This window comes from Oryctolagus cuniculus, chromosome 1, assembly GCF_964237555.1.
Source record: "Oryctolagus cuniculus chromosome 1, mOryCun1.1, whole genome shotgun sequence".
NCBI classification, from domain to species: Eukaryota; Metazoa; Chordata; class Mammalia; order Lagomorpha; family Leporidae; genus Oryctolagus; species Oryctolagus cuniculus.
The window spans coordinates 204,201,291-204,218,698 of NC_091432.1; the positions used below are offsets into that span (position 1 = coordinate 204,201,291).

General features: G+C 42.3%; 1 protein-coding gene across 3 annotated transcripts in view; it reads left to right on the forward strand.

The window, feature by feature from the left end:
• Nucleotides 1-17,408, forward strand: part of TMEFF1 (transmembrane protein with EGF like and two follistatin like domains 1) — a 132,514-nt gene that overhangs the window by 12,812 nt on the left and 102,294 nt on the right. The gene's annotated exons all lie outside the window — the stretch shown is intronic.

Here is a 17,408-nt window from a genome sequence, read left to right on the forward strand (position 1 = left end):
CCATCCCTGTTTGGCCCAGTCTCCACCCAGAGGTGCCTAGGCCCCCAGGAAGGTTGAGGGCTCCGTAGTAACAGCCTTTGTGTGCCAGTGCAAGGACAGAAAGACTGGTGTGACCCCTGACCTCCTGTTTTCATGGGGCTGATAACTTCATATGCTATTTGTACAAATCAACATGCAGGTTTACTTTCCATACATTTTGTTTTTCTTATATTTTGTTATTCTATTTAGGACATAACACACTGAGTATAATTTTGTCTCTTAATTTGTTGTGCTTTTTACCTTTGCATAGGGTGGATTTAAAGGGTCTGTTGAAGTCATAATAGTATCCATCATTTTGTCTTTTACCTTTGTGAAAGACATTTGCTTATTTATTTACCTCTGTTGGTTCACTTCACAATTACCTGCAGTAGCCAGGACTGGGTCAGGGTTGAAACTGTGAGCTAAGAACTCAATTAAGGTCTTCACCTGGGTGGTAGGAACCCATTTACTTGAACCATTACCTCTGCCTGCCAGGGCCTACATAAACAGGAAACGGGAGTCAGGAGCTGGATGTGAAACCCAGGTACTCTGATATGGGATGTAGGTGTCTTTACTGGCGTCTCAACCACCTTGCCCAGTGCCTGCCCTGTCTTTTGTTCTCAGTTGTTGAGATTTGTTTCCAGGCTACAGATCCTTGTGCTTTTTTGTGATAACCTCCATCATCTTTTTAGAAAAGTATACAAGTCAGTGCTTTTAGTACAGTCACCACAGTCAATTTTAGATTTTCATCTCTATAAGAAGCTTCATATTCTTTAACAGTCACTCTCCAATCTCTTCCCCTACTCTCCAGCCCTACCTAGGCAACTACTAATCCACTCTTTTTTGTAGATTTACCTGTTCTGAACGTTTCAAATAAATGGAATTATATGACTTTTGATAAATGGCTTCTTTTACTTAGTATATGTTTTAAAGGCTGATTCAAATTGTAGTATATATAAGAATTGCATTTCTGGTCAGCTCCGCAGCTCAATAGGCTAATCCTCTGCCTGCGGGGCCGGCACACTGGGTTCTAGTCCTGATCGGGGCACCGGATTCTGTTCTGGTTGCTCCTCTTCCAGTCCAGCTCTCTGCTGTGGCCCAGGAGTGCAGTGGAGGATGGCCCAAGTCCTTGGGAGAAGCACCTGGCTCCTGGCCTCGGATCAGCGTGCTGCGCCGGCCGCAGCAGCCATTGAGGGGTGAACCAATGGAAAAGGAAGACTTTTCTCTCTGTCTCTCTCTCTCACTGTCCACTCTGCCTGTCAAAAAAAAAAAAAATTGCATTTCTTATGACTGAATAATAGTCCATTCTATGGATAATGCCATATTTTTGTATTCATTCGTTTACTGCTTATCTGTTGATGGACATTTGGGTTATTTCCACTTTTTGTCCATGTTGAATAATGTCACTGTAACATTCATGTACAAATTTTTGTGTAGACAGATGTTTTCAATTTTGGGTATATACTGGGAGTTGAATTGCTGGGTCACCTGATAACTCTGTAACATTTTGAGGTATAACCCATCTGTTTTCCACCTTTCCACCAATACCTTTCAAATTTTAAAATTATGACCAATCATCTTCATTTTAGTTAATATTTCTTAGCTCTCACTTTCCCTGCAATATGTGGTTTCTTTATGAAATTTAAGTTCTTTTTTTTTTTTTTAAAGCTGGTTTGGAGGACAACTTTAACTCATTTATTCTCCCTCTTCCCTTTTTTACATTGTTAGAAATGTTTTCACAGAAGTGTTTTTCATTGTTCCTATTGTTAGTTCAATAATTAGCTTCTCTGATGGGAGAAATGAGGCATTTAGGAGCCTTGGTATACTTCTCATGCACTTTGAAATCCTGATTAAATCTTAGACTTCTCCCAGTATATGCTCTTGATTTATTAGATGACTTGATTTATTGTTAATCTTTTGTCACTATTCAAGCCTATGTTGTTTTTAAAAGTGTCATGTGTTTGCCATGGCTCAGTTGTCTCATCATTTTTTCAAAAGTCATTTAAAGTTCTAAAATTCTTAACATATTCTTCTGCCTTGAAAAACTGAGGCAAATATTATGTTTTCAATCGCAGCTCCATTTCTCTCATTTTTGTGCAGATATTCTGAGTCTCTTTTTCATGGTTAAAAAAAGGAAAAAAAAGACTCTCACACCTTTTTTTTTTCCTGTTATAAAAACAGTTTGTGAACTATGTAGAAAATTTGAGGAATATAGAAAAATATAAAGAAGAAATCTGTGATGATTGCCATTCTCTTCTATCTTAATGCTTATGGTGAGATCATTGTATACCAGGTTTTGAACTTTTTTTTATGTTTGCTTTGGCTTTTCTGTTAATATTGGAGTTACTGTTAATGGGTCATATTTCCTTTTGGGATTTTTAAGTTCAGCTTATTTTGCCTTGTCAGCATTCATCTAATACTGTTTGCAAGTGAAGCTAAACTGATATTGCTCTATTAATTCTGTTGTTTGTAGGCTCATTGATATGTTTAGATTTTCTGTTGTTCCCAGTAAGCTCTTTTAGTCTTCATTTTTCATAGTTTTTTCTTTTAAAAACACACTTTTTAGGTTGTATATTTGTGTTTACTATTGTTTACTTCTTTTTTTTTTCCTTTCCATTTTTCTGGTTTCTACTCACTATATGACCTAGTCATGCATGGCTTTTTAAAAAAATTATAAGATTTATTTCTTTAGAAGTGATAAAGAGGAAGAGAATGAGAGAGAGATCAGCTTGTCCATCCTCTAGTTCACTCTCCAGATGACCACAGTAGTTGGAACTGGTCCAAGTGAAGCTGAGAACCTGGAATTCCATCCAGGACTCCCATGTGGGTGGCAGGGACTCAAGTTCTTAGACCATCTTCCACTGCCTTCCTAGGACCATAACAGGGAGCTGGATTTGAAGTGGAGCAGCCAAGACTTAACAAGTCCTCTGATACGGGACGCTGCTGTCGCAAGCAGCAGCTTAATCCGTGGTATGACAGTGCTGGCCCCCAGTTGTTTACTTCTTCAAGTTTATACCATGAGCATTTTCTGATTCCCATTTAATTAAAACTAGTTTACTTTCCCCAAAAATTCTTTACTATTTCATGACAGTTTGCTGGAGTTTGACATTGTGATTGTATTTTATGTTCAGTTTTGGAGATTTCAGCCAAAATCGAGAAGTATAGGCTCCAGTGTTCTTCCCTGAGGATCTCACTTATTCTTGCAATCCTACAAGGAATTACTGTACCTATTTTTTTTTCTTTACTCCAGGTAACTGGAGTTTCTCAGATTTAGTGCTTGACCGAGATAATGTAGTTACTTAATCAAATAATTGAAACTCCAAGTCTAGAACTAATGTACTAGAATCCTGTGAACTCTTCTTAAAATTCTCTTTTACAACAGTTAATATCTGGTTTCCCAGCACCAATTTGCAGGTTTTGTAGATTTTTGTCTTTGTGAATGATTTCTTGGGTTCTGGCTACTTCTCAGTCTCCTTAGGCCTTCTGACATTAAGAAATAGTGGTTAGAAATAGAACCAGAGGGGCCGGCGCTGCGGCTCACTAGGCTAATCCTCTGCCTGCAGCGCCGGCACACCGGGTTCTAGTCCCGGTCGGGGCGCCGGATTCTGTCCCGGCTGCCCCTCTTCCAGTCCAGTTCTCTGCTGTGGCCCAGGAGTGCAGTGGAGGATGGCCCAGGTCCTTGGGCCCTGCACCCGCATGGGAGACCAGGAGAAGCACCTGGCTCCTGGCTTTGGATCAGTGCGGTGCGCTGGCCGCAACGCGCCAGCCTTGGCGGCCATTGGAGGGTGAGCCAACAGCAAAAGGAAGACCTTTTTCCCTTTCTCACTGTCTAACTCTGCCTGTCAAAAACAAACAAACAAACAAAAAACAAAAGAAAACCAAAAAAATAGAACCAGAGGACATTATTCTTGTGTTTAAATTTATTGATTTTAAAAAAAGTTTGATGGAGGCAGAATATTGATATTTGCAAAATCTTAGAATATGTGTGTAAACAAACATATATTTCAAAATGAAAATAGGGTTATAAGCTGTTTTTCCACCTTACAATGGGTTTTGGCTCTCTTTCCATATTAATATGTGTGTTTCTTCCATGTACTTTAATATCTGCATGATATTTCATCAATAACTTAATTACCTTCCAACAGCTACATACTTATTTCCCCCCTTTCTGTTATAAAAAATGGCGATGTTAATAAAATTCTTGTACATACATTTTTGTATTTTTTAATCTCTAATTTTGTAGAAGTAGATTATTGGATAAAAAGATAAAGACAGATAGAATTTCAATGAATATGGCCACACGAGAGTTTGTGCCAATATGCACACTCACAGTGGATTTGATCGTTCATTTTTCTACATCTTAGTGGCCAGTACTTAATATATCACTCATATGTCTCTCACAATGCTCTGAATATTTTATGTATCTTTGAATATTATGAGGTAGGTATTGTTACTGTCTCCATTTTACAAATGAGGAGATGGAGGCTCAGGGTGATGAATGGTTAAGATCACCCAGTGGTAGAACCAGGATACTGACCAATGTGACATGGTGCCAGAGTATATGCCTTTTAAAGACCAAATTACAAAGCTTGTTCTTTTTGTTTCAGTTTTCCCAAAATGCAGGTAGCATGAATGTTTTATTTTCAAAGTTATTTTTATTGATATAATTCACATAATATAAAAATTGCCATTTTAACGTACACAGTTTAGGGGCAAGTGTTTGGTGCAGTGTTGAAGAAAATGCTTGGGGTGGATGCGTCCCATATCAGCGTGCCTGGGCTGGAGTCCTGGCTCCGCTTCTGATCTAGCTTCCTGCTAAGGCACAGCTTGGAAGGCAGCAGTGATGGTTCAAGTAGTTGAGTCCCTGGGACACCAGGATAGAGTTCCTGACACCTGGCTTCAGCCTGGCCCAACCCAGCTGTTGGTGACATTTTGGGGAGTAAACCAGCAGTTGGAAGATCTTTCTGTCTCTGTCTCCCTTCCAAGCAAATAAATAAAATAAGAAATAAAGTGTACAATTTAGTGGTTTTTGTACATTCATTATATTGTACGATCTTCACTCCTAATTACAGAACATTTTCATCTTCCCAAGAAGAACTATTATTTTTATTTTTCCTTCCTTCCCTTCCCTTCCCTTTCCTTCCCTTCCCTTCCCTTCCCTTCCCTTCCCTTCCCTTCCCTTCCCTTCCCTTCCCTTCCCTTCCCTTCCCTTCCCTTCCCTTCCCTTCCCTTCCCTTCCCTTCCCTTCCCTTCCCTTCCCTTCCCTTCCCTTCCCTTCCCTTCCCTTCCCTTCCCTTCCCTTCCCTTCCCTGCCTTCCTGCCTTCCTGCCTTCCTGCCTTCCTGCCTTCCTGCCTTCCTGCCTTCCTGCCTTCCTGCCTTCCTGCCTTCCTGCCTTCCTGCCTTCCTGCCTTCCTGCCTTCCTGCCTTCCTGCCTTCCTGCCTTCCTGCCTTCCTGCCTTCCTGCCTTCCTGCCTTCCTGCCTTCCTGCCTTCCTGCCTTCCTGCCTTCCTGCCTTCCTGCCTTCCTGCCTTCCTGCCTTCCTGCCTTCCTGCCTTCCTGCCTTCCTGCCTTCCTGCCTTCCTGCCTTCCTGCCTTCCTGCCTTCCTGCCTTCCTGCCTTCCTGCCTTCCTGCCTTCCTGCCTTCCTGCCTTCCTGCCTTCCTGCCTTCCTGCCTTCCTGCCTTCCTGCCTTCCTGCCTTCCTGACAGGCAGAGTGAACACTGAGAGAGAGAGACAGAGAGAAAGGTCTTGCTTTTGCCGTTGGTTCACCCCCTAATGGCTGCTGCGGCTGGTGCACTGCGGCCAGCGCACCGCGCTGATCCGAAGTCAGGAGCCAGGTACTTCTCCTGGTCTCCCATGAAGGTGCAGGGTCCAAGGACTTGGGCCATCTTCCACTGCACTCCCGGGCCACAGCAGAGAGCTGGACTGGAAGAGGGGCAACCGGGACAGAATCTGGTGCCCCAACCGGGACTAGAACCCGGGGTGCCGGTGCCGCAGGCGGAGGATTAGCCTATTGAGCTGTGGCGCTGGCCATCTGTAACTATTTTTAAAAAATATTTATTTATTCAAAAGGCAGAGAGAGAGAGAGAAAGAGAGAGGTCTTCCATCCACTGGTTGAGAGAGAGAGAGAGAGCGAGATGGGGGGGGGGGTCTTCCATCCACTGATTCACTCCCTAAATGGCTGCAACGGTCAGAGTTGGGTGGATCAGGAGCCAAGAGCCAGGAGCTTCTTCTGGTCTCCCAAGCAGGTGCAGAGGCCCAAGGACTTGGGCTGTCTTTTACTGCTTTCCCAGACAATAGCAAAGAGCTGGATCAGAAGTGGACCAGCCAGGACTCGAACTGGCACCCGTATGGAATGCTAGGCTGCCACAGCACCAGCCCCAAATCTGTAACTGTTAAGCATCAGTTCTACTACCCACTGCCCTATCCCTTGGCAACTATGTAGAGGCTCACTCTGGGTTTACTTATTCTGCACATTTTATATAAAGAGTCATATAGCATGTAAACTGACTTATTTCTCTTAGCGTGATATTTTAAAGGTTCTTATACAGAATGTAATTGTTTTATTTGATTTAAATAATACAAATTTGGGGGTGGCACTGTGTTATAGTATGTTAAGCATCTGCCTGCAGTGTGGGATGCTGGTTTATGTCCTGGCTGCTCCTCTTCCTATTCAGTTCTCTGCTTATGGCCTGGGAAAGCAGTGGAAGATGGCCCAAGTACTTGGGCCTTGTACCCATGTGGGAGACCCAGACAAGGCTCCTGGCTCCTGGCTTCAGATCAGCCCAGCTCTGGCCTTTGAGGCCATTTGGGGACTGAACCAGCAGATGGAAGACCTCTCTCTCTCTCTCTCTACCTCTACCTCTCTCTCTCTCTCTCTACCTCTCTACCTCTCTCCTTCCCTCCCTCCCTCTCTCTCTCTCTGTCTCTGCCTCTTTTTGTCTATAACTCTGCCTCTCAAGTAAATAAATCATTAAAAAGAAAAAATTCTACTAATTTAAAAAAATGAAGTAATACAAATTCATCATAAAACTCAATTCAGGAAAATACAGAATAATGAAGAAAGTTCAAAATCTACCAAGGATAGTTGTGGTTCATATTTTGGTGTATATAGCTTCCAGAATTTTAAAAAATATTTATATATTTGAAAGGCAGAGTTAGAGAGAGAAGGAGGGAGGGAGGGAGAGAGAGAGAGAGAGAGAGAGAGATCGATCTTTCATCTGCTGGTTCACTCCCCAAATGGCCAAATGGCTGGAGCTTGGCTGATCTGAAGTCAGGAGCCAGGAGCTTCTTCTAGGTCTCCCATGTGGCTTCATGGGCCCAAGGACTTGGGCCATCTTCCACTGCTTTCTCAGGCACATTAGCAGGGAGTTGGATTGGAAGTGGAGCAGCTGGGACTTGAACTGGCCCCTGTATGGGTTGCTGGTACCACAGGAAGCGACTGTCCCTACTACTCCACAGCACCAGCCCCACCAGATTTTTTTAATAGGCATTAAAAAAGTTTGTTACATATTTTTAGAAACCTGTGTCTTAAAAACACTAAATGAATGACATCAAGAAATTTGTAGAGATTTTTAAATTTATATTTAATTTTTATTTTGTTTTATTTATTTGAAAAGCAGAGAGAGGGTGAGAGAGAGGGAGAGGCTGAAGTATTCCACCTGCTGGTTCACCCTCCAAAGGCCAGCAATAGATGTGGCTGGGCCAGGCTGAGGGGCCAGGAGCACAATCCAGGAGTCAACTACTTGAGCTACCCTGCTGCCTCCCAGGGTGCACATTTGCAGGAGGCTGGAATCAGCAGCACAGCCAGAACTGTACCCCAGGGTCTCCTGTAAGGGATACTCTACAAACTCTGCCCTGTTCATTATTTTGAAGAACACCCTGATAGATTCAGTTAATGGATTTGTGAGAGGGAAACACACAGGTTTGCCAACCTGGTGTCAAAACCGCAGAAATCAGAATTAGATGTGAAGGAGAGAGTACCACAGTTTGGTATCTTTGGGTAGGTCTGGGTGCTTTTTGTGCTCAGCACACCATCCAGGTCTGTTCTTCCGTTTGATCCTGCAGTAGCTGTCCTCTCTGTCACCTTGCCTGAAGCGCCTGACACAGGCATTTAGAATTGGAGTAGGCAGCCGGGAAAGATCTCAGGTATGGGGGTGGAGGATTGACAGGATCAAAGTGTTGTTTAACAAAGGGTAGTTTGGCAGGAATATGCAGGATGGAATGAAAAATATCACTGGAGTCAGATAATCGTGTGGCATATGTGAAATTTTTCTCGTTAAATATAGCATAGAGAAGTTTAGTCATCTTGGCTATTGATATTAATATTAATATAAACTGCTTTTGGTTTTGTGTCATGAAATATCAAGTGAAGTTTGTGTCCCCCCTCATATCTTTAATAGTAGAAGTTAAATAATGTAATACAGTTAATTTAATAAACATAGAAGATAATTTAATTTGTGATTCTTCTCATTTACTGGGACTCGAAGTCAACATTACTAGTCTAGTGCTTGACTGCTCTGAGATGTATTTTCAGTGATTGGTTTCATTAAAGGTACTCCTCAAGTTGGGAGAAAGACAATGAGTATTTGTTGCATCCTGTATCTGTTTGTTCTAGGTGCTGGGACTTTTGAATACATTATCCATCTAATTATTATAATATCAAGGGAAAGTATAATTTACCTAAAAGGTAAAAACCTACCATGTGACTCTGGCCCTACCTGACCTCAAGCTCATGCTTTGTCCATTATGTAGCAAACTGTCCCTGGCTGTGAACTCACATTGAGGTTTTTTCCCAGTTAAATAATAATTGATATATAAACATCAAAAGAGAGGGAAAAATCACCCATTATTCAACTGGTGGAATTGAATTCCTACTGCCATTTTTGTTTTTTCCTATGTTTTGTTTTTTTAAAGATTTATTTATTTATTTGAAAATTAAAGTTACAGAGAGAAAGGGGGAGAGACACACAGGAAAAAGGATCTTTGATTTGTTGGTTCACTCTCCAGATGGCTACAATGGCCAGGGCTGGGCCAGGCCAAAGCCAGGAGCCAGGAATTTCATCCATTGGTGGCAGGGGCTCAAACACTTCAGTCATCTTCCACTGCTTTTCTGAGGGCATTAGCAGGGAGCTGGATTGGAAGTGGAGCCGCTGAGATATGAACCAGTGCTCATATGGGATGCTGGCGTCACAGGCAGCTTTACCTACTAAGCCACAGTGCCAGTCCTCTGTTTTGTTTTTACATTTTAACATTCATAAGTATACTTACATGTTATATAATGAACATCATTAAAGAATAGGTTTATTTATTTGAAATGCAGAGTCTCAGAAAGAGACGTATCTTCCATCTGCCAGTTCACACTCCAAATGCTCTCAACAGGGGTGTCGGGTCAAGCTGAAACCAGGAGCCGGGAACTCTAGCCAAGTCTCCCACATGAGTGCAGGGACTCAGGTACAGGTGCTGGAGCCCTTCTCTGCTTGCCTCCAGGCTGCACATTAGCAGAAAGCTGGATTAGGAATGGAGTAGCTAGTACTTGAAGCAGGCACTCCAGGATGAGATGCAGGTATCACAAGTGACAGTTTAACCAGTTGCACCACAACGCCTTCCCTGGGCTGTATGATATTCCATGGCTATTTCACACCATTTTTGTGTGTGATATTTTAAGTGTTTAAAATTGAAAATATTTTCAATGTTTTCAGTATAGAGATCATTGAACTGACTGATGGGTAGTTGGATATAGGTTCAGGGATGAGCTGTGCTTGTTTTGGAAGTGAAATTGTCCAGCAGAGATTGTCAGATTGGATTGGTGTGCTCTCTGAAAAAAATGAGTTTCTGTGAATAATACTAACATATAGACAATGAGTATAAAGTCATTAAAATTAAAACTTCGTTTTTAAGATCAAGGTAGAAAATTTGAAGGTTCTCTGTGGGATGTCAGTGAGGAATTAATTGGTCATGAGTGGAAGATTTTCACTTGGCCTCAGAGGGCATTTACTTTTAGGACTTCCATCTAGCAATGCTCTGAAGAGTGGAAATAACACTGGGAAAAGCACCTGACATGGCTTAAGTAAGACCAGGAAGGCCAGGTCTGAAGACTTGAAGTGGCGGGTGTGAATGAGAATGCTTGGGAGAATAAACAAGATGGTTCTTTGGGATGGCTGAAGGCAGAACAGCTATCTTGAGATCCCATAAGGTTCTGTTAGTATGTTAATTGAGAAACGTATTTCAAGTGGGGAGTCAGGAAAATGATTCTTAAATGTGTGTACCATATTACTTTACTTTAAAACTTGTGTCAGGCCAAGGCTGTGGTGCAGTGGGTTAGGCTGCTGTCTGTAGCTCGGGCAAACCATATGGAGTTCATGTCCCGGCTGCTCCACTTCCGATGCAGTTCCTTGCTAATGTACCTGGGAAAGCAGCAGAAGATGGCCCAAGTGCTTGGGCTCCTGCACTCATGTAGGAGACCCAGATGAAACTCTTGGTTTTGGCTTGGCCCAGCCCTGGTCAAAGTGGCCATTTGAGGGAGTGAACAAGTAGATAAAAGATCTCCCTCCTCTCTCTGTGTAACTCTTTAAATGAATAAATCTTTATTTAAACAAAATATAAATGTATTTAGCATCTGGTAGAAGGACTTTTTTTGCATTTTTGAGAATAGTTTTTCTTCAATAAACTACATTAATGATGTATTGATTACAAATTCCAGTAGAATTGTAGATACAGAGGCACTTGTTTAAGCAGCTTACCCTTTATAAATGTTAGAATTTAGTTTTCATAGAACAATTTATTTTCACTTATGAAATATTGAAATCACATAATTATTATAACAAAGACTGTTGATGTATGTAGGCTGGGTTACAGGTATCACTGACTTGGAGAATTCATGGTGCCACAGGCATTGGAGGGCTCAGTTGGAGATAAATTCTAAGAGAGCTGTTAACAGGAATTAGGAGTTACAAGGAGAAAAAAAAAAGGAGTAAATAAGAAGTGATCAGAGAGCTGGGGGACACTAAAAGACTATTGGCTTAGAATAAGGGAGCCAGGAATGTCATCTGCTATAGAAAGGTCAAGAAAAGAGTCGGATGACTTAAGAAAAAACTATTGGATCTTTAGAATAGGAAGTTGTGTTGATTTTTTAAGAACAAGTTTCTTAAAATTTATTTCAAAGACAGAATGACAGGGGGAAAGAATGAGAGAGAGAAGAGAGATCTATCTTCCATCTGCTGGTTCACTCCCCAAATGGCCACAACCATTAGCGAGGAACTGGATGGGAAGTGGAACAGCTGGGATAGGAACTGGTGCCAATGTGGAATACTGGTATTGCAGGCAGCAGCTTTACTTGCTATGCCACAATGCCAGTCCCTAGTATTCTTTACTTGTTTCCTAAACTTTAGTTTTGTTGATAGCTAGCATGGAAGTTTTTTAGTTACTGAAACTTGGAGAGATATAAATGCAAAAAAAAATCCTTAAAATGAGAAATTGTTCTGTTGTTTTTTTCGCTTTACAGGTGAGACAGTAAAGATTTTTTTTACATACATTATTCCTTCTTAAAATGTGTATTAATTTTCATCTACTCGAAAGGCAGAATGACAGAGAGAGAGAGAGAGAAAGAGAGACAGACAGACAGGGAGACAGACAAGGAGCAGGAGGAAGAGACATCTTGTACCTGCAGGTTCATTCCTCAAATGCTTGCAACAGCCAGAGCTGGGCCAGGCTGAAGCCGGGAGCCTGGAACTCCATCCTGGTGTCTCATGTGAGTGGCAGGGGCCCAAGCACTTGGGCAATTATCTGCTACCTCCCAGAATGCTTTAGCAAGAAGCAGGACTGCAAGTGGAGCAGCCATTTCTCCAACTTGCACCCTAGTGTAGGATAAGAGCATCTCAAGTGGCGGCTTAACCCACTGCACCACAACACCTACCCTGAAAATAACATTGTTGTTTGATGTTAGTGAAGGTGCACTTGGGAACCATTGATAGATAATGCTTTTATATACTACTAAATGACTTTGTTTCTACTGTCATTTAAATTGTTTTCCTAGATGGAATTATTCTCCTTTCTATTTTGTCTTTTAATATTACATGTTGTGAATAATTAAAGCCTTTTTTAGGGGTGCACATTTATGATCAGTTAAAACTGACGCCAAGTCCCCTGTTGGTTCAGTACCTGACTCCAGATCCTGGCTCCAGCTTCTGACTAATGCAGACCCTAGGAGCCAATGGTGATGACTTATGTTACTGGGTTCCTTGTACCCACTTGGGAGACCTGGATTGAGTGTCTGGCTTCCAGCTTTGGGCCCTGACTGATTTGGGCCATGAATCAATGAATGAGATGTCTTTCTGTCTAGCTCTTTTTCTGTCTCTGCCTCGCAAATAAAATTTTAAAAAATTATTTATTTTAAAATGTCTTTTCTAAATTGTGTATAATGATCCAATACTGATTTTATTATTAGATAAAAGCTTTATTAAGCTTTCAAAGTCCATGTAAGTCGTGCCTCTTACCATTGCACCCTATGCTTTGAATCCATTATTTTTTATTTTAATTCATTAAAAAAATTGATTTGACAGGCAGAGAGAGAGAGAGAGAGAGAGAGAGAAACAGAGAGAAACCATTCACTGGTTCTCTCCCCAAATACCCACAATAGTCAGCACTAAGCCAAGCCAAAGCCAGGAACCAGTAACTCCATCTGATCTCCCATGTAAGTGTCTCCCATTTGAGTGGCAGGAACCCAAGTAATGGGGCCATCATCTGCTTCCTCCCAGGTACATTAGCTGGAAGCTGGATCAGAGGTGGAACCAGGACTCTAATTAACACTCTGACGTGGGATGTGGGCATCCCAAGTGGTGGGTTAACCTGCTGTGCCAAAGTGCCTGCCCATCTTTTTCAACAAAACAGCTGTGTTAGTTTCTTCTTGTTTTCAGAGAGAGAGAGAGAGAGAGAGATAAAAAGAGGAAGAAAGGCAAGAAAGACATATTCAGAGAGAGCTCCCATTTCTGATTTACTCCCGAATTGCCCACCACAGCTGGGTGTGGGCTGAGGCTGAAACTAGAATCTGGTCTCCTATGTGGGTGTCATCGTCCCAGTTACTTGAGTCGTTACTGCTGCCTCCAGGGGTTTATATTGGCAGGAAGCTGGAGTCAGGAGCTGGAACTGGAAATTGAACCCAGGTATATGCTAGGCCAAAAACCTCTCTTGTTAGTCCCCTTATTGAAATTCCTAGGGCAGTAACGGTATAAGACATCCCTTTACAGACTTTGTTGAATTCATCACTGATTGTTTCATATGCAAGATCGTAAACTCCATGTAAGATATTTTCCTGTGTCCCAAATTCTCAATGTAGTATTAGGTACATAGTAGATGCTTAATAATTACATTATGATCAACTAAATAATCACATTCAACACATTAACATGTGAAAACATTTAGCAAGGTAGGCATAAAATAAAACATGACTAATAGCCAGAGTAAATCAGAATTTCATGCCTTTTACCCTCACCTATTAATTAGAACCTCTGGCTCCCTCATACTTACCTCCCTCCCAGGTTTATTCCTGGAGTCACAAAGGTGGTTTCTTGTGGATTCACTGGCCACTGTCACGTGGCACCTGTTCCTTTCTTCCTATGAAGTTTGCTTCAGTTGTGCATTTTTGTACCTCTGGACACATATCAAAGGTATACCTCCCTGCCTGACACTATTGTCTCCTGACCTTGAGCTTCCCTGCCAGGTGTGCTGCTGTGGAGGTGCCTCAGCCCCTTTTATCCCCTTCTGTTACATCTTGTCATGTGAGCATCAAAGTGGAGCCCTGTTTGAATCTTGTCATTTCAAAATTTTTAGTGAAAGCCTTTCTCTAGTTTCTTGTTGTAGCCCTTCTGTCTCTGCGTTATGAGTTCTGGAAAGGTGAGCTGGGGAGCAATTCATATGAAAGACACCACGCTGTGCTTGGAATCACTCCTCATATTCATGGCTTTGTTTACTGGGCCAAATGTTTCTTCTTCACTTCGGTGAGAGTAGTTTTTCCAACTAAAATATTCTGTAGTCCCTCACGCAGATACCCAGACAACTTGGACACCACACGTGTGATTTTTTTTTTTTTTGACAGGCAGAGTGGACAGTGAGAGAGAAAGACAGAGAGAAAGGTCTTCCTTTTGCCGTTGGTTCACCCTCCAATGGCTGCCGCGGCCGGCGCACCGCGCTGATCCGATGGCAGGAGCCAGGTGCTTCTCCTTGGCTCCTATAGGGTGCAGGGCCCAAGCACTTGGGCCATCCTCCACTGCACTCCCTGGCCACAGCAGAGAGCTGGCCTGGAAGAGGGGCAACCGGGACAGAATCTGGCGACCCCGACTAGAACCCTGTGTGCTGGCGCCGCTAGGTGAAGGATTAGCCTAGTGAGCCGTGGTGACGGCCACGTGTAATTCTTAGTGGCAGGAATGGTTTAGGTTCTAACATGCAGTCCACTGGAGTATAAAATGCAATGGGTAAGAAGTATTACAATTCAAAAATCTCAAACTAAGATAGAAAGTGTAACTCAGAGTCTGACCTTTCTTTAAATTTTATTGTATTTATTTTTTTTCATGAACATGTAATACATGTATACTTTTATGGGGCATAGTTCAATATTTCAGTGATGCACACAGTATAAACTGATCCAATCAGGCAGTCAGCATCCTCATCTCCTCACTTTCCTCCATGTTTGGAACCTACCAGATCCTGTTCTTCAGTTCTTTATATTGTTCTGAACTATAGTTACCCCACTGTGCTGCGGACCCTGGAACCCAATACTTTTGTTCTACTGTTTTGAAACTCCATCTATCCCCTTTTTCCCTGCCCTTCCCAGCTTCTGGTAATCACTATTCAGAGCATGATCTTGACCCACAGGCAAAATAAAACATTTACTTAAGCTTTTTTAAAAAAGTTCTGATTGTATTATGGATTGAAGTATAATAAGACTGCAAAGACTATCAAGAGAAATGCTCTGAATTGTATTAACGAGTTGTGCAAGTCTCATTTCTATGGCCCTTAAACTGGCAAAGCCTATAGTTGAGCAAAGTTACTGTGCACAGGCTCTTCTTCAGAGCAGTTTCTTGTTAATATTTAGTTATCTTCCTTGGGTCTGAAGATGTATGTTTTACAGTATTTGAAACTACCTTGGTTCAAGTTTCTAGCAGGAATAGGAAGAAACCAAAAAACCCAAACCAGGAAAACTCTACTCCCTAGGATTGAGCCTCAAGCTAAAGCAAATGGTCAACGGGAAAATGGAAGATTGAGCAAAATTTGGGAGATAAGGAAAACCAAGAACATAAAGGCTTCATGGCCTGGGTAAGAAGGAATTGGAAAGGTTGTTTTTCGGGACTGGCACTATGGTATAGCCGGTAAAGCCACCGCCTGCAGTGCGGGCATCCCATATGGGCGCTGGTTCGAGTCCCGGCTGCTCCACTTCTGATCCCGCTCTCTGGTATGGCCTGGGAAAGCAGTAGAGGATGGTTCAAGTCCTTGGGCCCCTGCACCTGTGTGGGAGACCCAGAAGAAGCTCCTGGCTCCTGGCTTTGGATGGGCGCAGCTCCGACCATTGTGGCCAATTGGAGAGTGAACCAGTGGATAGAATCCCGATCTCTCTCTCTCCCTGTTCCTTTCCTTCTCTCTGTGTATAACTCTAACTTTCAAATAAATAAATTTTTTTAAAAAAGAAAGAAAAGTGGTTTTCTATACCTGGAATAGTTTGTGAAACAGAACAACAAAACAGCTGTGTTAGTTTCCTCTTGTTTTAAGTTTCTGTTCATGTCTTTTTTTTTTTTTAAATAAAGCTTTATTTAATTTGAAAGAGTGGGAGAGAGAGGAAGAGACAGACAGAGAGAGCACTCTTTCATCTACTAGTTCACTCCACAGATGCCTTTAACAGCCAGGGCTAGGCCAGGCTGAAGCCAGGAGCCAGGAACTTCTGTCAGTCTCTGAAATGGGTGGCAGGGGCCAAACACTTAATTGTCTTCTGCTGCTTTCCTAGATGCATTAGCAGGAAGCTCGATTGGAAGCGCAGCATCTAGGACTTGAGCTGGCACTCCGATATGGGATGCTGGCATCACAAGGTGGCAGAGCGTGGGAGACCTCTTCCATCCGATGGTTCACTCTCCAATTGGCTGCAACGGCCGGAGCTGTGCTGATCCGAAGCCAGGAGCCAGGAGCCTCCTCCGGGTCTCCCACGCTGGTGTAGGGGCCCAAGGACCTGGGCCATCCTCCATTGCCTTCCCAGGCCATGGCAGAGAGCTGGATCGGAAGTGGAGCAGCCGGGTCTTGAACTGGCGCCCATATGGGATGCGGCACTGCAGGCCAGGGCATTAACCTACTGCGCCACAGCGCCAGCTCCCGCATTTGTTATTGAGCTTTCATTCCCAGTAGGGAGTTTGTGAAAATTGCATTACAGTGATTTTCACCCCATTTCACGTGATTGGAAGCCTTACTTAGCACAAACCTTTAAGCAATTTATTTGATTTCAGAGAAAGCCTAATATAATGCTTCCAAAGCGAGACTGACAGTCTTAAATCAGGAACAAAATGCTCTAGAATGCTGTTATTAATTGATTGGGTGTGCTTCCAGTGGTAGAGTGAAATGAAATCAATTTTATATGTTTTAAGTCTAGTAATATTTTGAGTATCTTCAATTCTGTGAATGTAAATGTTCCATGTGTATCTACTGAATGAAACTCAAGTTCACATTATAATTATTTTATAATTAAAACAGTTGGTCTAGAATGAATAATAATCACCTAAAATTTATTCTGAGTGCCAAAACAATTCAGATTTCTTTAGTTATTCTTGTTACCCTTCAAAATAAGGTATTCAGCAAAAAAAATAACCTAAAGTTAAGAGAACAGTTAGAAAATTATCTTGGGCTGGCACTGTGGCTTAGAAGGTAAAACTGCCACCTCAGTGCTGGCATCCCATATGGGCACCGGTTTGAGTCCTGGCTGCTCCACTTCTGATCCAACTCTCTGCTATGGCCTGGGAAAACAGTAGAAAATGGCCCAAGTCCTTGGGCCCCTGTACCCACGTGGGAGATCTGGAAGAAGCTCTAGGCTCCTGACTTTGGATCGGCACAGCTCTGGTCATGTGACCAACTGGGGAGGGAACCATCATGGACGACCTCTCTCTCTCTACCTCTCTATCTCTTCTCCTCTCTCTTTGTAACTCTGACTTTCAAATAAATAAATACATCTTAAAAAAAAAAGATTATCTTAAGGTCTGGGCAGGCCAAAATAGAAAAAATTCCATGTGTTTACCTCTGGGAATTATGTTAGATCTGAAATTTTGAATTTTATTTCAATTTGGGTTATTTTAGGCTTATTATTATGTAAGATTCTCTTTGGGGAATATAGGACATTTTGCATCCAATAGAACTTTTTGTAT